The 22,383-nt window shown below is 43.9% G+C and overlaps 1 non-coding gene across 1 annotated transcript; it reads right to left on the bottom strand.

Annotated features, from left to right (window-relative positions):
- Window positions 1-1,611: 1,611 nt before the first annotated feature.
- Window positions 1,612-1,718, bottom strand: LOC116764825. Its single transcript, XR_004353034.1, has one exon. It is a non-coding gene; the product is annotated as a U6 spliceosomal RNA (small nuclear RNA).
- Between the last annotated feature and the right edge of the window lie 20,665 nt (window positions 1,719-22,383).

Genomic DNA, 22,383 nt, shown 5'->3' with positions numbered 1-22,383 from the left:
AGTGAGGAAGCCATGTCAAAAGGCCAAGATAGGTCAAAAACTAGGCCTCTTGTACCAAACAGCCAAGTTATGAATGCAAAAAAGAAGTTCTTGAGGGAAATTAAAAGTGCTGCTGCAGTGGATACATGAAGGAGAAGAAAGCAAAACAGCTGTCTTGCTGCTACGGAGACAGTGTGAGCGGTCTGGATGGAACATCAAACCAGCCACAACATTCCCTTGAACCAAAGCCTAATCCAGAGCAAGGCCCTAACTCTCTTCAATTCTGTGAAGGCTGAGAGAGACGAGGAAGCTGCAGAAGAACACTTTGAAGCTAGCAGAGGTTGGTTCATGAGGTTTAAGGAAAGAAGCCATGTCTGTGTAACAACAAAGTGCAAAGTGAAGCAGCAAGTGCTGATGTAGAAGCTGCAGCAAGTTATCCAGAAGGTTTAACTAAGATAATTAATGACAGTGGCTGTATGAAACAACAGATCTTCAATGTAGATGAAACAGCCTTCTATTGAAAGAAGATGCCATCTGGGACTTTCATAGCTGGAGAGGAGAAGTCAATGCCTGGCTTCAAAACTCCAAAGGACAGGCTGACTCTTTTTAGGGGCTCATGCAGTTGGTGACTTGAAGTTGAAGCCAATATTTATTTACCATTCTGAAAATCCCAGGGCCCTTAAGAGTTATGCTAAATCTACTCTGCCTGTGCTCTGTAAGTGGAACAACAAAGCCTGGATGACAGATCATCTGTTTATTGAATATTTTTAAGCCTACTGTTGAGATCTACTACTCAGGAAAAAAAAAAAAATCTTTCAAAATATTACTGCTGGGAATTCCCTGGCAGTCCAGTGGTTAAGACTTGGTGCTTTCACTGCTGTGGGCCCAGGTTCAGTCCCTGGTCGGGGAACTATGATCCCGTAAGCCACGTGGCTTGTCCAAAAAAAATAAAATTTCTGCTCATTGACAGTAAATCTGGTTATCCAAAGAGCTCTGATGGAGCTGTACAATGAGACGAATACTGTTGTCATGCCTGCTAACACAACATCCATTCTGCAGCCCATGGATCAAGGAGACTTTCAAGTCTTATTACTTATTTATTTATTAACATCTTTATTGAAGTATAATTGCTTCACAATGGTGTGTTAGTTTCTGCTTTACAACAAAGTGAATCAGCTATACATATACATCTGTCCCCATACCTCTTCCCTCTTGTGTCTCCCTCCCTCCCAACCTCCCTATCCCATCCCTCTAGGTGGTCACAAAGCACTGAGCTGATCTCCCTCTGCCATGCGGCTGCTTCCCACTAGCTATCTATTTTACGTTTGGTAGTGTATATATGTCCATGCCACTCTCTCACTTTGTCCCAGCTTACCCTTCCCCCTCCCCATATACTCAAGTCCATTCTCTAGTAGGTTTGCCTCTTTATTCCAGTCTTGCCCCTAGGTTCTTCATGACCTTTTTTTTTTTTTTTTTGGATTCCATATATATGTGTTAGCATATTTGTTTTTCTTTTTCTGACTTACTTCACTCTGTATGACAGACTCTAGGTCCATCGACCTGACTACAAACAACTCAATTTTGTTTCTTTTTATGGCTGAGTAATATTCCTTTGTGTATATGTGCCACATCAAAAATATGGAACGCTTCACGAATTTGCCTGTCATCCTTGTGCAGGGGCCATGCTAATCTTCTCTGTATCGTTCCAATTTTAGTATATGTGCTGCCAAAGCGAGCACAAGTCTTATTATTTAAGGAATACATTTCATAAGGCTATAGCTGCCATAGACAGTGATTTCTCTGATGGATCTGGGTAAAGTAAACTGAAAACCTCGTGGAAAAAACTCACCATTCTAGATGCCATTAAGAACATTCATGAGTAATGGGAAGAGGCCAAAACACCCACATTCACAGGGGTTTGAAAGAAGTTGGTTCCAATCTGCACGGATGTCTTTGAGGGGTTTAGAACTTCAGCGGGGGAAGCATCTTAGGATGTGGTGGACACAGCAAGAGAGCTAGAATTAGAAGTGGGGCCTGAGGATGGGACTGAATTACTGCAATCTCATGGTAAAACTTGAGTGGATGAAGAGCTACTTCTATTGGTGGGCAAAGAAAGTGTTTTTTGACTCTACTCCTGGTGAAGATGCTGTGAAGACTGTTGAAACTACAACAAAGGGTTTAGAATATTACATGAACTTAGCTGATAAAGCAGTGACAGCGTTGGAGAGCATTGACTCTAGAAAGAAGTTCTCTTGTGGGTATAATGCTATTGAACGGAATTGCATGCTACAGAGAAATGGTTCATGAAAGGAAGAGCCAATCCATGCAGCAAACTTCATTCTTGCCTCATTTTAAGAAATTTCTGCAGCCACCCCAGCCTTCAGCAAACACCACCCTGATCAGTCAGCACCACCAGCGTGGAGGTAGGACCCTCCACCAGCAAAAAATTAGACTCACTGAAGGCTTAGATGAGGGTTAGCATTTTAAGCAATAAAGCTGTTTAAAATTAAGGTCTGTATATTGCTTTTTCAGACAGAATTCTATTGCACAATTAACAAACTACAGTCTAGTGTAAACATACTTTTATATGTACTGGGAAACCGAACAATTTATGTGACTGGCTTTATTGTGATACTCATTTGAGTCTGCAATATCTCCGAGGTGTGCGTGTATGCATAATGTGTGCTTAGGTATAACATGTACTGATTAAATACATTTGGGTAAATCCTTTTAATGAAATGCTAAGCGGAATGCACCTGAGAAGGTGTAAATTATCAAAACTACTTTTCTCTCAGTGATAGCCAGTGATTTAAATTTCAGCAACAACTGAGGATATAGCTAAAACCCTTTTAACCAACACAAGTTTGGCTGATTCAGAATGGAAACTCCACGTAGAGCAGAAGTATGGCTTCAGGTATGCTGGGAGACAGGGTCTTTTATGTCTTTGGTTTGTTTCACATTCAAGCTATTCTTTTTCTTTGAATTTTGAACGCAGAGGTCAGGCACTAAACTATAACTATGCCTCACATGGGCACGTATATCCACTAGCAGACTCGTTTAATCTTCAGGCTTCTGTAAATGCAGCTTTGTTCATATACTTGTTTTCTTAGTATGAACAGGGAGAGGAGAAATCCATGTTGGCCTTTTTTTTCTTTCCCCAGGAAGGTTTTTTTTTTTTTCCTTTTCTCTCACTTTAAAAGCATAGGAATTTCATGAAACTCATTCAGCCTACAGCTGCAATCTACAACTAGGAAGAAACACTGTCCCTTTATATTGCCTATAAATAATCTGGTCTTTCTCATAAGCAGCCTAACTGGTCAGTAGACACAAAAATATTTAGTCCTATCAGGTTTAAGCCTTAATATCATTTGATCTTTTAACAGGCCCTTTAGGTGATGCATGCTCTTTTTTAGAGAGATCAGGATCTCAGATTTCTCAGTCTTCAAAGGCCATGCTGGCCTCTCCCCAGAATGGCATCTGCCTGGGGCCAAAAGTGTCAATTTAGGCAACATTGGGGCTGAGCGGAGGGTGGGTCTATGGTCACATTATCCTCTCTCTAACTGGATGTGGATTGCCCCGCCCACGTAGGCAATTGAAATTTGTTTCTTGTGGCTGTTTCTGTCGAACTTGACCTCAGCTTGGGTCTCCTTGGTGCTGGGATCTCTTGAGTGTCATCCTTCCATGCAGGCCCACCCACAGTCCCCCTCCAGCTCTAGGTTCATGGGCACTGGACCCACCCCCACGGGCCACATACTCTGAGGGCGTATTCAAATGTCCCGGAACAGAGAACAGTCAAGAAAGTAGATGTTAAGACCTCCTCTGCTTAATCATTCTGCCCAGTCTGGTTTAACCTGACCTCGTTCCAGGTTAGTTCAGAGGAGATGGATGCTCCCCATGTCCCCCGCACTGAGCTGTGGCTCTGTGTTAAAGCCGGGAGACAGGAAACTGGGGGACACGCACCTCACCATCTCACACTTCAGTTTTTTCCCCTTAGAAAGCAAGTAGAATCTTCCATCTGCCCACTGGGTTCTGAATTTCACAACAGTGTAATTTGATGTGGGTCTGTTTTCATCCATTTTCGCTGGGCCCTTGATGGGTCTGGTAACTCAAGTCGTTGAATTCTTGGAAATTTTCTTGGCTCGTTTCTTTGATGAATTCCACTCCACTTTTTTTCTTTTCTCTCTTTCTGTATTGTCTGCTATTCAGATGTTGGACATATTGGACTGGTTTTCCAATTTTCTTGTCTTTTCTCTCACATATTTCCTTTTTATACCTTTACTACGTTTTATAATATTTTTTCAACTTTGTGTTTTCAACTTGTTTTTCAACTCTTTTACGAAGACTTTCATTTCTGCTCTCAAGTTTCTAAGTTCTAAAAGCTTCTACTCTCTCCCATTTTTTCTTTCTTCCTTTCTTTCTCTTGTTATGTAAATATTCTTTTTCTTTTTTTTTTTTTCCTGTACGCGGGCCTCTGACTGTTATGGTCTCTACCTTTGCGGAGCACAGGCTCCGGAAGCGCAGGCCCAGCGGCCATGGCTCACGAGCCCAGCTGCTCTGCGGCATGTGGGATCTTCCCAGACCAGGGCACGAACCCGTGTCCCCTGCATCGGCAGGCAGACCCCCAACCACTGCGCCACCAGGGAAGCCCTAAATATTCTTTTTAAAATAATATTTTTTCTTTTTTATTGGATGCAGTGTCTTTACTTACTATTCTGAGACTTTAGTGATGGCTTTGTTTAAAGTTCCTCATGCGGGCTTCCCTGGTGGCGCAGTGGTTGAGAGTCCGCCTGCCGATGCAGGGGACGCGGGTTCGTGCCCCGGTCTGGGAGGATCCCACGTGCCGCGGAGCGGCTGGGCCCGTGGGCCATGGCCGCCGGGCCTGCGCGTCCGGAGCCTGTGCTCCGCAGCGGGAGAGGCCGCAGCAGTGGGAGGCCCACGTACCGCAAAAAAAAAAAAAAAAAAAAAAAAAAAAAAAAAAAAAAAAAAAAAAAAAAAGTTCCTCATGCAAAATCTCCATTTCCCCTAAGGTGAATTTTTATTTATTTGTTTTTTTGGAATTTTTAAAATTAAAGTTTAGTTGATTTACAGTGTTTCAGGTGTACAGCAAAGTGATTCAGTCATATATATGTATATGTGTGTGTGTATATATATATTCTTTTTTCAGTTTCTTTTCCACTATAGGGTATTACAGATATTGAGTATAGTTCCCTGTGCTCTACAGTAGGTCCTTGTTGGTTATCTATTTTATATATAGTAGTGTGTAATCCCAAACTCCTGGTTTATCCCTCCCCCCTTCCCCTTCAGTAACCATAAATTTGTCTTCAGTGTCTTTGAGTCTACTTCTGTTCTGTAAATGAGTTCATTGTATCATTTTTTAAAGATTCCGCGTATAAGTGATATCATATGGAATTCGTCTTTCTCTGACTTACTTTCCTTAGTAATGGTCTTCCCTAGGAGCATCCGTGTCACTGCAAATGACGTTATTTCATTCTTTCTTATGGCTGAGTAATATTCCATTGTCTGTATAGACCACATCTTCTTTATCCATTCCTCTGTCGATGGACATTTAGGTTGCTTTGTTTGTTTTATCTGCACCTTCCAGGTAGGATGCTCCCCTCAGATTCTGGTGATGCTTGGCAGGGGCTCATGATTGGTGTGGAAGATTTGCCACACGTGATTGGTGTGATCGCATTGAGGGAAGCGCTCATCTTCTGAATTACTGCTGTAGACATCCAGCCGACCTCCTTAGTGATCGCCCTTTACCTTGTTCACTCTTTAGGGTGTGTAGATCTTATTACAACCCTTACCTGGGAAAGAGGACCCAGCAGGGCTCTGGTCGGATTGGCTAGCAGGCTGAATGGAGCCAGCCCAGTGTTATTTGATTTTATCTTAAAGAAAAAATAACTTTTCAGCACAGTGATTTTGAGTCAATTGAATGTGAGTGCCTTTGAAGTCACAGTCTCTCCAGCTGTGTCACTCTATTCTTCTCCAACCGGAAGAGAAACACAAGGAGGGTGAGAAGCTCCCTGTAAGGGGCTCCCTGTCCAGATGGGGAGGTGGACACGCACACACACCATTGTCGACTTGCTTTCTGAGGCTGGAGGAGGTGTTTAAGACAAGTCAGGGTGCAGTTTACTTTGGGGAGTCAAGAAAGGTTTCACAGAGATGGAATCAGAAGACACATAAAATAAGTACCTACGCGTAACCTGGATTGAAATGGACATTTCTTGCCCAAAAGCCCTGTCTTTAGCTTTCCTGTCTTAGGGTTTGCTTAACTTGTCCTGTTTAGTGACTGCTTTGGCTCAGTAATTTTCATAAGTGAATTGATTTTAACCTTCTTGGGGGCATAAATTAAATACAAAATATCGAATTTGGACCCGTGTATTTCATTTGCAGACCCTGGGTGGGTCTAAATCTACTTTGCAGGCTTTCATTGTTAATCTTGAATTGTTTTAAACAAGTAAAATATTTAAGACATGTGTGTGGGACAACACTGTAGCAAATTGTGTTTGTTTGATCCTGTATTAGGACTCAGTCATGCTAGCTCTTTTTCTCTGTTTTGTTTGATGAAAACAAATCAATTTCGTTTAGAGTAAGTACATGGCATTTCCACTAGAGGGAGGAGAAGTGCTAATTTTAAACATTGAGGAAGGAGCTGTTCTTTTTGCCGAGATAATCACTCCCTTCATTACACACAAACTGTGCTTGGAAAAACAACGGTGGTTCCTTTCTTTCTTTTTTTTTTCTTTCATTTTTATTTAAATGTTTGCTCTAATGGGAGAACAAAGGACAAACCGTGGAACATTTCTAGGTCAAAGTAGCAAGTATTGAAAAGTGGCTAATTTCTTGCTTCAAGAATTCTAAACACAGCCCTGGGGTCAGAAACATTTTCAAAAGGGGACCTTAGTGATCAGAGAACTCCATCTCTTTCTTTAATAGTTCTGGAAAATGAGGCCCAGAGAGAGACCTGCCCCGCCAGGTTGGAGAATTTGCTAGTAGCAGATGCAAAAATAGAAATGTTGCCCAGTTCTTTTTCTAGTGCTCTTTATAATGCAATAGATTTGGTCAGCATATCTGATGCTATAAATATTATAGACACATACCTACATATATGTTTTTGTACATGTATATGTATGCATATATTTTCCTCCCTCTGATGTTTATGATTTGAGATCTGGCATTAAGAAATATTCTGGGGCTTTTATGTGTCCTTGTTTACTTGCTCTTAAAACCTCCCCATCCCAACTCCCCTCCTTGTATTACTCTAGATGCAAAAAGCATTGCTTATGTAGGGTATGGCTAATGGATTCAGCATGGTCCAAGAGCTGGTAATTACTGACCAATCACCAAAATACCATGGTTTAAAAAACACACTATAAACTTTCCTGTGAAGTCTCCAAATTTTTTATTAACATGCATGACATTAGTGGCTGTACTTATTTTGCCATAATTGAGGGTGTGTCCCGTTTCTCTAGAATAATAAGGCATTTGAGGGAGTTCTCATATTTCACTTCTGGCTGAACCCGGTCTGTAAGCTCTTACAAACATAATGCATTTTGTGCTCATCTTTGAGGTAGGAAAGATTATTTTCTGAGTTTTAACTGAAAAAACAACCATATGCACACACCCAAATTTTCTATTCTGAAGTTTTTTTTAAAAAAAACAACAAAGCGAGGCCATTAACCAATGAGTGCTTTTTGAAGCCATAAAAGATTTTTCAACATTTTCTCTAGTCAGAACTTTCAATAAGGAGTTTTCTCCTTACCTGCGCCACCAGGGAAGTCCCATCCATCATCTCTTATAGATATAAAATTAAATAAATAGAAAAATGTTTTTCCTTGTGATGAGAACTCCTAGGATTTGCTCTCTGGACAACTTTCATTTATAACATACGGAAGTGTTAATTATAGTTATCGTGTTGTACGTCACATCCCTAGTACTTACGTATCTTACAGCTGGGAGTTTGTACCTTTTTACCACTTTTATCCTATTCCCCTCCCCCCTCCTCTGCCTCTGGTAACCACAAATCTGATGGTGGCCACTCTTTTAATGAAAAGATGTATCATCTTCCACTTTTTTGTGCATAAATATAAGTGAAGTAATGAGTGAAAGCACTTCTGGCTGTAAGCGGACGTAGGTGTCATTCCCAACTGGGTGGATCTGTGACCGTGCGTAAGTTACTCTCTCTGTTTGCAAACCAAAACCATCAGGCTGGAAGAGGACCAAGGGCCCTCCACTCCCATTGGCCATAGTTTCATAATTGCATAATGAATGGAATTCACCTATGACCCTAAATCCCTCATAATTTTTAACAAGATTGTAACACAGGGTTTGTTGTTTTTATACCATTTTGTTACTGTTTTAATAACTTGGGAAAGCCTGGTGTTGGTATGTAATGTGTTACATTGTGTGTTGGTTCCCACAAAACGTCTAGGTAAATTAGTCTTCTGTAAAAAATTACCTTTAAATTCCTTAGGGGAGTCTAGTGTGACTTACAGTGTGACTAAGGAGGATGCAGCTGTCACTCCCGCTCAGTGGACCCTCTGTTTTCCTCCTAAGAACTGCGGCGGTAACCTCGACCCTGGTGTTTCTGCTGACACTCTGCTGTCCCCTATAGCCTGCTCTTTGTGCAGCACCCAGTGTGATCCTTAAAAGTCACCTTGTTCATCACACTCAGGGGTCTTCCTTTAAGTCTCTTTTTGGTATTTCTCCTAAAAGGCCTTCCACATTACTTGATCTGAAATACCTTTCATCATCCTCTTCCACTTAGCGCTAACTCATGACTACCTGTGTCTCTCCATGTCTGTGTCCGTGCCTGTGTGTTTGTCTACAACTATCACATTTATATCCATACCCATATATCTGTACTCATAACCATATCTCTATATATGTCCACACCCATACTTATAGCTATATCTCTGTGTATAGTATGTGCGTGTTTATCTGTACTTTTGCACTAGAATATGCCCTCTATGAAGGCAGAGGCTTTCTTTTTCTCATTGCTTTAATCCCAGTGCCTAGGACAGTGCCTGGCATATAATAGATGCAAAATAAGTATTTGTCAAACCGAGGAACAAATATCCCGCTTGTCAGGATTTGGGTTTTGGCTTTTATTAGCTCTGTGGACAAGTTACTTAACTTCAGTGTGACTTTATTTTCTCATTTCTCCATCAAGGATGTCATCATTTCCCTCAGAGATCTGATGTGAGAATGAAGTGAGATGATACAAGGAAGAGGAGCTGCTGGTCCTGGCCCAGAAAAGGCACCAAGTTAAGGTTAATTCCCTACTTCCTCCTTCTGTCTTGCTGAGCACATTCTGACTTTCACAAATCTGTGGGCTCAAAGGGAAACACACCTATTAGTATTCACTGCTGAGTCATTTCCAGAGCTGGCAAACTGAGCCTTTCCAGCTCTGGAAGATTATAAACATAAACACTCTTTTCCACAGGAGAGACTGCCAAAACACAGAACTGATTTGCCCACGAGTTTAAGCATGGCAGTGGTAAATATATATATGTATATAAAGTCAATAACAATGGCAGCTTATTATTTAATTTTATTAATAGACAAAAATTGAGAGTTAAGAGCTGTACTTTTGCTATCTAGGTGACATGAGCTTAAGCATTTACCCCATCACCCAGCACAAGAGATCATGTTTCAAAAATGAAAAACTTTCAGGAAGGCCTCTTTCCATTTGTATTTAAAAGCCAAATGTTTCCAACATAGAATTATCTCCCTTAGAAAGAGAAACCACTTTAGTCAATAAAAATATTAACCCTAAACATCTGCTAAGAGTCTCACATGCATTATTGCACATATTGTTCACATTAAATCTATGAATCATAATACTGCTATAAACTTATATCTATTTTGAAGTGATTTAACCAGCCCGAGGTCACAGGGCTAGTTAATGGTGGAGCCAGGAATCATGCTATGTTTGACTGACCCTGGACCCAGCGAGGGCCCCTAAGCACTGCACTTGAAGGCCTCAGGTGACAGCAAAGCCAGTCCCAGCGACCGTTCAATCTAAATATATAATTAAATCAAAACCAAAGATGAAAACCGAAAAACAAATATACCCAGATTTGTATAGCTTTGTATTTGTATAGCTCTGTATTTGTATAGCTCTTTGTTAGTTACAAAGGGTCCCTTTATAAGTTGTCTCAGTCCATCCTATGTAGGATTGGGTGAGACTTTATATCACTTTATAGATGAAGGAGGAGAGGTTATACGACTTCACTGAATGCCCCCAGGTAATAATGAATAGAGCCTGGACTCCACCTTCTGACTGTAGATCCTTGTTCTGTCCCCTGCTCTCCTTGACTTTCTAGGAGAAAACCTCCTCTTCTATACTGAGAGACTTGTTACCCATTGACAGAGTATCTTCTAAGTGTCAGTTACTCTGGTAGCTGTTGTGAGCACACAGGTCTTAGATAAACACAGACACTATCCCTCCTCTCCGGAGGTCAGAGACACAGATAAAAAACAAATAAATACATACGATGTTAGTGCCCTGGTGGTGTTTGTGCCACAGACAAAATTAAAATATGTGAAGTAGACAGGGAGAACCAGGTTGGGGAGAGGGTTGAAGTTTTAACTTGGGTGGTGTGAGGAGATTGCTCTGCTAAGGAGATATTTGAATACCTGGAAGAAGTGAGAAGTTCCAGCCGTGCGCTTATCAGGAGTGATGTGGCTCCAGACAGACACGACTGCACATGCCAAGGCCCTGAGGTGATAGGAGGATTCTTGATGTGTATGAGGAATAAGAAGGAGGCCATGGGAGCTGCATCAGCCAGGCAGCAGATGAGTCTACAACTCCGAGGGTTGTGTCTTCCACCGTGGAGGGCAAGCACCGGTAAGTTCAGCAAATCCGAGGCTTTGGTGCTGACAAACAGGCACGTGGAGGGAACCGCCCTCAGCAGGTAGAGAAGGGGCCCTGAAGTAGCGGGAACTCAAAAGTGATTCAGGCACAGATTATGTTCAGCCTCTCCTTAAAGGAGTGAATTGTGTATCGTAAATGTGATGAGCGTTCACTGAGGACGGTGAAGCCCGACTGGATGAGCACCAGTTACGAGCATTTGAGGAAAAGCCCTTAGCAGGAAATGGCCGTCTCTCTCCACAGACTGAAACCTTCCTGGCAGAGACCACGCATTTTTATCAAATTTCCCAGAAGAGCTCGGCTGCTTTGGGTCCGCATATATGAATTATCTAGAGTGAAGTCAAATGGGGCAAAGTCATGTGAGTCCTTTTAATTAATAGGATTCATAAGTTCTCACTGGAAGGTAGCCCTATGGATCCCATTTTTTCCCTATTTGACATTTATGTGGCCCTCTTTACCATGTAAAGTATCTTATCCCTTTTTATTGTCACAGCAAAACTGTGAAGTAGGGGAGTACGAGCGATATCGTCTTTCTCTCTTTCCCTCCCTCCCTGGAGGAAATGGAAAGTGAAATGGTATTTGATATGATGGGAAGTGCTGGAACTCCAGAGACCTCAGTGGCTTCCTCTGTGTGGCCTGGTCAGACCCCGCCAGAAGGGGACACTGTGGCAGGTCAGGCTGTGACAGTGTGGGGCGGGACAACGGGGGCCCTTCCAGAATCTGCAGGCCCTCTGTGCAGCCCTGTCGGCTCCCAGGCCACGTGGGTGGTGGACGGAGCATCTGGAGACCAGGGTCCAGGACCCGAAGAACACAGAGCATCTGAACAAACTTGGGGAAATCACGCTCCCGCTTCAGCCTGCCCTTCTCTCATCTGTAAAGGGGGGAGTTAACGTTACATTTATTTAAGTAACATTTCTATAGCTCTTATTTCCGGCCAGTTGTGGTTATAAGCACTCTACAGACATTAACTTGTTTAATTCTGCAGGCGGCCCCCTGAGGTAGGTCATACTATTATCCGCATTTTACTGGTGGGGAAAGGAAGCCACGGGAGGGTGAAGCAGCTTGCTCAGGGCCGCAAGCTAGTGCCTCGTAGGGCCGGAATTCAAATCCGAGCAGGCTGGCGCCATCATCTGGCTTTAAGCTCTCACTCTGCCTCCTCCCAGTGCAAGATCTGTACGTTCCCTCTTAGCTCTCCCATCTGGCGAGGGTAATTTTATGAGCTGAGATTTCAGCCCATACGGGGAACTCTTGCTCTAATCCATTACATCAAACTGCACGCTCTGATCTGATCACCCGGCCTTCCCTTGAGGCAGTGTTGGTGTCGGAAACGTCCACTGTGTGAGTTGGCCGGGATGCTGACTTACACAGAGGTGAGAACTCAGGGCCTCTGTGTATACTGATATCACCAGTGATTTCTATTTTTAAGCTAGGAGACTGTAGGTGCTGATGTAGGTGAGGTGCCTGGCCCTGGGACCCCCTCTCCTTTCTCATGAGCTCACCTGCTCCCCTGTTGGTTCCACTCACCTCTGCTGGGATGACCCCAGACTGTGTCGTTAGCGCTCACTCCCCTCGATGTTAAGTTATGTTAAGGAGGAACCACAAGCACACCTCCTCTCCTGCTGCCCGCTGGCCCTCTCTCCTCCCCCGGAAGCTGGAACACGCTCACAGCGCCCCACAAAGAAGTAGAGCCCCCTGTACATAAGTCTGCAAGCCACACTGAGGCCGGACCTGCGGGGGGTTCTTTTCCAGCTCCTACTTCATTTCACCTCTCGAGGGGCCCACGGGAAGCTCCACCCCTCCTCTGGGGACCTCTGGAGACAGTTCCTAGGGTTCTAAGGTTCCTTTTTTTCTTTTTGCAGACAAAAGTACATCTTATTCCTGAACCGTAGCTGCAGATTTGAATTTCCTTTGTACTGCCGGCCTTTTTCACCCGCAGCTCTGATACAGCTGAACCTCAGCCTCACCTCCTGTCAGGTCGACTCAGGTCCATGTGGTCAACGGCCCCTCCGTCCTTGGAGTCCGGGATGCTTTGCCCGTGCGGTCCTGGATGTCTGTGATCATGGTCCCTGACCTTCCTCCTCTGAAGTGACCCTGTGTTTCTCTCTCACTCTCTGTCCCCTTGTCCTCTTTCCATGGAAAAACGAAGCCACTGTAGCCTCTTCCCAGTTACAGGAATAATCTCTCTGAAAACAGCTTCACTAGTTAAGAGCTCTCATCAAAGCCCTTTTCTTTTTCCATGCATAAAATAGCTACACAGGGGTATGTATTCTGTTTTATGTTCGTTTTGCTAAAACACATGGCAACTTACGATGCCTATTTTTTTACACCTTGTTTTTCACAAGGTAAAAAATACATCTTGTAATTTTCTCACGTGACAACACAGATATCTACCTGGTTCGTTTTCACATCTGTATAGTGTTTTATTGTATACATAAATCATAATTTATTTAATGGATTCTTGATGGATGGACAGTTGCTTCCAGTCATTAGCTATATTAATTGATGCTGCAAATGAACTTGAGTGTGTGTGTGTATGCGTGTGTATGTGTATGGGTGAATATATGTGTATACCTACGTATAATCGTGCAACTCGGTGAGTCTATCTGTGGAATAAATGCATAACAAAGTAACCACTGAGTCGAAGAATACATTCATTTAATTCACTTTGAATTTGCTCAACATCGATTCATTTGGCATCCAAAAAAGTTGCATCAGTTTAGTCAGCCAACAATGTTTAATATTCCCTCATTTTGTTTTTCAAGTTGCATAGGTAAACAATCTTATCACATTGTTTTAATTTGTACTTTTTAAAATATATGTGACTCTGAGGGTCAATTTATATTTCTAAGTCTTTTGTCTTGCTTTTTCTGTCTGTTCGCATACACTGCTGAGTACTCTGTTGGGTCTTTGTCTTTTTAGAATATTGATTTGTAAGATTTCTTTATATATTTAGGTGCTAGTCCTAGGTTATATGTATTGTCTTATGCTATTTTTTTTCTGAAAATGTGTTAAAATTTTAGTGTATTGAAATCTGTTCCTTAATAGCTTCTGTCTTTGCTTTTTTTCTTAAACACATTATATTTTCAGAGAAGTTTTTGGTTCACAACGATATTGAGAGGTGGGCACAGAGGCTGCTCACATAATCCTCCTGCCTCCACGCAGGCACAGCCTCCACCATCATCAGCATCCCCCGCCAGAGTGGTCCATTTGTGACAACCGAGGGGCCTCTGTCAACCATCATGATCACATCAACCCACAGTTTACAACAGGCTCCGTTCTTGGAGTTATACATTCCATGGCTTTGGACAAATGTATGATGACAGATATACACCATCACAGTATTAATCGGAATAGTTTCACTGCCATAAAACTCCTATGTGTTCTACCTCTTCCTCTCCCCACCCGCCTTCTATCCCGACTTGTGACAACGCCTGATCTTTCTTTCTGTCTCCACAGTTTTGCCTTTTCTAGAATGTCATAGAGTTGGAAACATACAGTAGGTAGTCTTTTCGTATTGGCTTCTTTCACTTGGTGATGTGTGTTTAAGTTTCCTTCATGTATTTTCATGGCTTGATAGATTGTATCTCTTTAGTGTTGAAGAATATTTCGTTGTGTGAATGCACCACAGTTTACTTCTCCACTCACTCACTGCAGGACATCTTGGCTGCTTCCAAGTTTTTGCAATTATGAGTAAAGCTGCTGTAAACATCTGTGTGCTTCTGCCTTTCTTGTTTTGCTTTGAAAGTTTTTCTCATTTCCAAGATAAATTTTAAAAAAATCCTAATTTTCTTCTATTTGTGATTTTACTATTTGCTTCTATTTTATAATCCATTTGAAATTATTTTAGTGTTAGAATATATATTAATGTTTCTCTTCAGCTGTCTTTTGAGTTATTTTGATGGCAAGAGTTACATTTTGCACTTCTTTGAATTTACCTAAGATGTACCAAAATGCCTGGCATGTACATAGCACTAAATACTTATTAGCTGTAATGATACATATTTGCTTTAATAAGTATTAAGCAGTACCACTAACATGTAAAGGCTGCTAATATAGTAGTAATAGCTACCATTTATCGAGCAGTTGTTATGTGCTAGGTAGATTCTATAAACTTTACCCGTTTTAAATCCAACAACCTGGCAAAGTATGTATTATTGTCTCTATTTTATACATAAGAGAACTGATGATCTTGAGATCACACATCTTAAAAGTAGCAAAGCTGGGGCTTGAACACAAGTTGATGTATCTTCAAAACACCAAGATTTTCCAATACCTATTGCTGTAGATAACAGTGGAGAGAGGAGGTGAGTGATGTATGGAAATACAGAGTAACCTCTTTCTGGTCCACTAACTGGAATTTATAGTCCTAAGGATTCAGTCTTAACATCAAATATTTTATTGAATTGGATTTAAACCTCTTTACCGTCTACTGAGCCCAATGCGGTAATACTTAGTAAATGCTACATGTTGGCTTTTGGCCCAGTGCAGGGGATAAGAGCACTTCGCAGTGATAATTTTCTCCTAATTGGTTGTAACTAATGCACTGCCATTCTGGAATTTGTCACTTACCTAAATGTACCTTAGCAAATGGACCATGGTCTCCACATAAATGCACATTTACACACACTAGAAACAGCTTGGCGAGAGGCAAGTGGGATGAAGAAAGATGTGCCTGAGTGGGCAGTAGGTGACCTGGTGGACCGCCACCTTCTACGAAATCTCTTTTGGATGAGGGAGGATGGCTGGAAGAACAGGAATTGGGACTCGAGAGGCCAATGGAGAGGCAAAGCTGAGCCAAAGTCACTATGTCTCCTGGGCTAGTCTTCCTTCTTCAGAGGCTTATTTTCTCATAAGTAAAATGGAGAAGCTTTGTTAGATCTGCCACTTCAAGCTGTGCTCTGTGGAGGTTGCTTGGGGTCATCGTAAGTAAGAAATGAGAGCCAGAGGGATCTGAGTGCTCTGCTCCCACTCAGGCCCATAGCTCTCTGCTTTGCCCATCTTATGGTTTCTGTGGCGAACAACATGCAAACCACTGAAAGTGAGCCTGCCCCAGAATGGCTCCAGGGAGGACATTCTGAGAGCTTACCGCTTCTCTCCCACCTCCAAGAGCCCCCAGTGCATGTGCTCTGATGAAGGTTGGCACAACGAGCACAGAGGACGCTGCCTGAGTGGCTTCCCAGGAACTCCCACCAGCCAGCGCACAACAGAAGGTAGGGAGGGTGGCAAAAAAGAGAAGCCGGTGGAAGTAACCTGGGTTAGTCTCGGCCCCCATGGGAGGAGGTAGATAAATGCTCACCAATAGCCATCCAGTCCCCTGTGAAAGGAGCTAATGTAGTAGAGGGTGGTCAGGGCATCTGTGTCCCCATGAGGAGCTCCTAGGGCTGGCAGGGGCTGAGGACATATGGAGTGCCCACCCACCTGCCCAGCTGACCCGCTTCAGGCAGTGCCAACTGCAGCCAGGGGCAGCTGTCCTGGGCAAGGGGGACATCTGATTCCTGGAAGGGCATATCAGGAGCCTCAAAGGGAAGGCATATGAGACAGATCCAGGAGTTGAGGTGACATGAAACTTTCAGAGGGAGAGGCACCTTTAGCTTTCTTTTTGTTAAAATATCAATGAGTTCATCTCTCTGCATATCTAAGTCTCCCCCTTCTTTCTCTGTCTCTGTCTCTCTTTCTCTCTGTCTCTGATTTATATTCTGTTGAGCTGTGATTTTCAGTACTCCAGGGATCTTAAAGTTTCCACACCAGCTGTAGTAAAATTGCGTAAGACGTCTTGATGGTAGTGTGAATTCTCAGTGCCTTGGGGCCAGGCTGAAACCCACAGGCTTGAAAGATCTGGACTTTGTAGGAGAAGCAGAATTGGAGAGAGAGAGAGAGAGAGAGAGAGAGAGAGAGAGAGAGAGAGAGAGAGAGAGAGAGGAGAGAGAGGAAACAAATTCAGGAAGATCCACAAGGAACCTCATTTCTGTCTTTCTTGAGCTGGGGGGAAATTAGCAAATGACTTAACCTGTCTGAGTGTCATGTTCGACATCTGTTAAAAGAGAATTTAGATTAACTTTAGATTGCTAAAGCTAATAGTAATATCTACCTTCCAAATTTATTTTGAGAATTATTAGGAAAGAGTTTGAGTAGTCTAATATTTCCAAAATGAGCTCCGTAGATGGCAGCTGTAATTGTACACAGGTTAACACCAGCTCTGATGGCTCTCTTTGTCTGTGTGGCCCTGTGATCATGATTGTATTGTGTTCTATTCCTTCTAGGCAGACGGAACTCACCGTGCACATGTGGTATTGTGTCAGCATGTCGCTTTCTTGGGCTTGTTGAAAAGGTCAAAGAATACAAATTTGGAGAAAAAGTTAAAAGATTTATTTAAGTCTGAAAAAGCAGTTGTCTACCTTCCAATTCTTATCTTTCCTCATTGCCTTTTCCACCAAAATTCCAGCCTTTCCAGGAAACCTTTCCAAATCAATCAGAAGTCAGAAGTGTGCGCTGGCATCCCCAAAATGTGAGCTCCAGAACCATCATTCATTTCTTGCCTGGTTTTGGGCACCACTTCTGGTCTGGACCGGCCACTTTCCTGTTCTGGAAATCCAGCCTATTGGACTTCGTGGTTCTGAAGTCCATTCAACCCGGGTAAGTTCTACGATTCTCTCCCTCTTCATCCTGAGACCACGGTTTTTACACTCAAATTCAGAGACCTGGTCTGATAACTCCAAAACTTATGATGGAGAAATTAAAATAATATTTTAATTTTAAAATATTGAATATTTTAATTTTAAAATATTGACTATTTTAATTTTAAAGTATTGAATATTTTAATTTTAAAATATTGACTATTTTAATATTTGAAATTGAAATGGTTTGTGGTTGGCCCCTTCTCAGAATCTTTCTGATGAAATTTGATTATGTAGATCCAGCATTTTATCAAAATTGAGGAATATTTTCTATTTTATTTTTTTAGTTGGAAGCCCTTTGGCTCTAAGCATCGGAGGAAATGAAGAAGGGACGTGAAGCTGTTACCAGGATGGACTGCATGAAATCTCATTAACTGAGAACACAAGGGACCAGACAAAACAGATTTTGAATTAATTAGTTTGCAGTATGTGAAAGCATTGCTGAGAAATATAGGACATTTTATTGGCTAAGAAATTCCCATTCATTATATTACTCGATGCAATGTTAAGTCAAATGATAAATGGGAATGATGTTTCTTTATTTTTGGGCAAATGATAGGTGGTTTGGGAAATACCTTATTCGGTTTTCAGCTATCTGGATGAAATTTATCAGATTCTTGCTTATTGTCATAATTTTAGGTTGTATCCTGACAGCTCTCAAGTTCTGTTCTTTAATAAATTTTTTCCTTTCCATGTGAATCCCGAGTGATCTAATGGATAACCAGACATCCCATGTTTTGTTTTATTTATTTTTTAAAATATTTATTTATTTAGGCTGCGCCAGGTCTTAGTTGCGGCACGCGGGGTCTAGTTCCCTGACCAAGGATCGAACCCGGACCCCCTGCATTGGGGAGTGCAGAGTCTTACCCACTGGACCACTTCCCCCATGTTTTGTTTTAAATGTATTGATTCCTAAAGATTCAATACTAGTTTTTCACTTTAAGATCTTTCTCTTTTCTTCAAACGTGGCTCGTGGTCATCAGAGAGAAGCTTGGCTTCTTCACCTTGTGTTTGGAGGCACTTGAGCTTTTCCATTTCCAGCTCCGAGGTTCCCGGACACTGGGCTGCCTCTGGCTGTGCTCTGGCCGTCTCAGCAGCGCGGCTCACAGTGCTTTTTGGTTGCTGTCTCCTGACTCACAGCGTGTGTGGTGAGGTCTATGAGGAATTTTCACGTCTGTGCTTATTAACCTTTCCTCCTTGTGTTAGAGTCGGCTTAACCCAGGGCCTTGAGAAGATTAGGCTGTAATGAAATACTCCACGTAACAGGGAGGAAACAGTAGCCCGGCTGAGCATGGAGCAATGGGGCTGAGCGAACGGGAAGAGTGTGATGGGGATGCTTGGGGTAAGCTGATGCGTGTCCCCCGCAACTTCTGTAAAGTCCTCTCCCACCCTCTTGGTCGGAGCTTCCTCTCTTCCCTGCTCACCCTCCTTCTCCTGGCTAAGCCTCCACGTGGTCTGGGACTGAGCTGAGGCCTGGCTCAGGCTGCCCCCCTGCTCTGCCCAGCACGGGGCTTTGGCTTGCTGGCCGGATGTTTGTCTGTCTCCCCATGTGAATCCCTGCTTCCCAGTTCCACAGCCCCTGGCCCCAGCTCCAGGCTTGGTGGAGCCGAGGCGCTTGAAAAGCACCTGCCAGGAGCTTCCCTGGTGGCGCAGTGGTTGAGAGTCTGCCTGCCGATGCAGGGGACACGGGTTCGTGCCCCGGTCCGGGAAGATCCCACATGCCGCGGAGCGGCTGGGCCCCTGAGCCATGGCCGCTGAGCCTGAGCGTCTGGAGCCTGTGCTCCACAATGGGAGAGGCCACATCAGTGAGAGGCCCGCGTACCGCAAAAAAAAAAAAGGACCTGCCGAATCTCACCTATGACCAGATGGGTAGAGAGGGACATGGTGCTATCTCAGCAAGGAGGTGTGTAGACACAGACTCCCTTCTCTCCTTGACAGGGCCTGACTGCGTTCGCCCCTCTCTTCACATCTGTTTCTACCGGTCATGTGCCCCACACCTGGCTGTCTCTCCAAATGTGGATGAAGCCCCGAGAGGAGCAGCTGGGCCTCAGTCACCAGGACAAGCTGTCTGCAGAGCACGTGAAGCTGGCTCTGGGGACCCGCCTGCCCCCGCGGCCTGGCCTCCGGGCCTGGCCGGCTCTCTGGGCTGCCCCTGATCTTCCCTCCTCTGCCCATCTTTCTAGAATGAGAAGGAAGGAGGGAGAATGGAAGGTGGTTGAGCTCCTTTTTTTTTTTTTAAGATGTTGGGGGTAGGAGTTTATTAATTAATTTATTTATTTTTGCTGTGTTGGGTCTTCGTTTCTGCGTGAGGGCTTCCTCCAGTTGTGGCGAGTGGGGGCCACTTTTCATCGCAGTGCACAGGCCTCTCACTGTTGTGGCCCCTCCCATCGCGGAGCACAGGCTCCGGACGTGCAGGCTCAGCGGCCATGGCTCACGGGCCCAGTTGCTCTGCAGCATGTGGGATCTTCCCGGACTGGGGTGCGAACCCGTGTCCCCTGCATCGGCAGGTGGATTCTCAACCACTGCGCCACCAGGGAAGCCCTGAGCTCCTTTTTTTAAAAAAAAATAACCCATGGATTGGAGAAATCTGAATAAGTTCGTAGGGTCAGGGCAAAGGAACCAAGGGAAGGAACAAGATGGGAGGCGTAGGGAAGAGCAGAGCTGAAGCAGAGTCCTGAAAGTGGTGGAGACAGGGTGGGATTGTTATAATGAATGGGGGAGGGACTTGGCTGGACAAGGAAAACAGCTACTGTGTTCCGTTGTGTCAGGAGAGACGGGACAAAAAAAATCATTCAGAGAAAATTTGTGTCAGGGCTTATGTTTCTTTATCTTATTTTAAAATCCAGGCCAGTTTATCATTTTATCAATTTCTCACTCACACTCTTTTGAACACTTAAAGTTATTTAAATTTTTGATTATTTCCTTGCTTTGGGTTAGTGGCTCTCAACAACAGGTCACATGACCTGCCCTAGGACACCCTCTCACTGCTTCACCCTGGGCTGGAGAGGGAGGGGTTTTTCCCTCTAAATCTTCAGTGGGTGCTGCGTGACCCAGTGGATTCAGAAATGGGGAAACTGATTGGCATCTTAGCCTGAATGAGCAGGATGTTTGATGTTGTTGCTAAAGAATACTGTACATTTAAATGCAAATTACCTATGATTTTTCACAGCCTAGAAATAATGTCTTCTGAAAGCAGAAAAAGAAAATCTATTAAGCTTTCTGAAAGATATTGATTAAATGGGCACATGCTTCAGTCCTCCCGGGGGGCAGGGTCAGGGAGGGCACTGATACCTTCTGGAACCTGCAGAGCAGGGGTTTCGTTTGGACGATGTCATCACTATATGTTGTGTCTCACTTTCCCTCCTCTGTCAAGGGAGAGATGTACGTTCCGGGTGGGCTTGAATGGACCATGCTGTTTGCATATCATTAACTGGATCATCTTAAGCCTCCTTACTGGCTCGAATTTAGTCTGTGTGGGACAAATAAATAATCCTGAAATTTTCCAGAGCCCGTTGCCGCTGGATGGACAGGGACCCTCCCTCTGTGACACTGAGACATCCTGTGCTCTTCCTCACCAATCCTCCGTCTCCTCCGTGTCACTCTCGTCCCTGGCATCTTCAGCTCCATCAGCCTGTGACTGCAGCCACAACTCCCTGGAGTGGCCCCAATTGCTGAGCAAACCACTCCAGCTACTGGAAAACCATGTCCCTCTCACCTGCTCGCCTCACACTGTCAATACCTGTTGCCATGGAGCTATCTGAAGGAGACTTATTGCTGCGTTAGTATCAAGTCCTCGTGGAAAGAAGTCCAACGTTTGTGCAGATGTGCCAGTAGCCAGATGTGCACAAGCCACCAGTAGGAGTGTGTGCCAGGGAGGTGCTGGAACCGGCCCAAAGCAAAAGAATGACCACCGTCCCAATCCAGCACCAATCTTGGTTAACTGAGACTCTAATTAGTTTTTGCTGTGTCTAGACTCACAAAGTTTCTAGCAAAGACCTCTGTCTTTCTGGCCACACTGGGGATCAGATATGCTCTACCATATCTCTCAGCTACATCGTCTTCACTCCCAGCTCTCAGTTCAACCAAGACTCCTCTCTCTCTTTCCCATTACTACACAAATTCTCCCCTCTGCATCAGTGCCTGCCAGCAGTCCCCAGTGGTGTTGCACTGTCTATACTAGCAGCATCCTGGAGGCTCTGAAGGCCTCTGCTGTACAAAGTCCTCTGGGCTCCTTGAATATGAACAAGTTGAATATGAACAAGGAAACCGGGGCAAACAAGTTTACTGGTGGGACAAAGGGACAGACCGTTTGTAATTAGGAGTCTCCAGAGGAATCCTGAAGTCTGGGCTGATGCAGCTGAAAACTCTGCCCTCGGGAGGGAAACGGGTTAAAGCACGTTCGGAAAACAGGCTAAGCTTGGCCACAGGAAGCCCTCCGACTGTGCCAATGACATGGACAAAATGCAAGCATCCCACTCTGTGCCAGATGCTGTAGGAGGGGCTCGCGTATGTTACCTGATCTTCATAAAACCACAACCCAGGCAGGATCATCTTCACGTGGAGATGATAACATGGCATCTCCCCGACGTGACTTTGCCCAAACACACACAGCCGGCAAAGTGTGCCGACATAGCTCTAACCCAGTCGAGACAGGTTACGAAGCCAGATCTTGTCACACTGCCATGTGCCAGGGACACATCCAGTCATCCTGATCCCTTTTCTGGTCCAGGTCGCCCCTTCCAAGGACCACATGGTCTGTATCCCATAAGAATCAGATTCTGATACATCAGCCCTCTTCATAGCAAGACTGCTGATACTCTTGCCTTTGTCACTTGGGATCTCATCTTGAGT

The sequence above is a fragment of the Phocoena sinus genome, chromosome 13 (genome assembly GCF_008692025.1).
Source record: "Phocoena sinus isolate mPhoSin1 chromosome 13, mPhoSin1.pri, whole genome shotgun sequence".
Classification (NCBI taxonomy): Eukaryota; Metazoa; Chordata; class Mammalia; order Artiodactyla; family Phocoenidae; genus Phocoena; species Phocoena sinus.
Note: the sequence above shows the minus strand (reverse complement) of the source record. Positions and strands in the feature narration are given on the sequence as shown.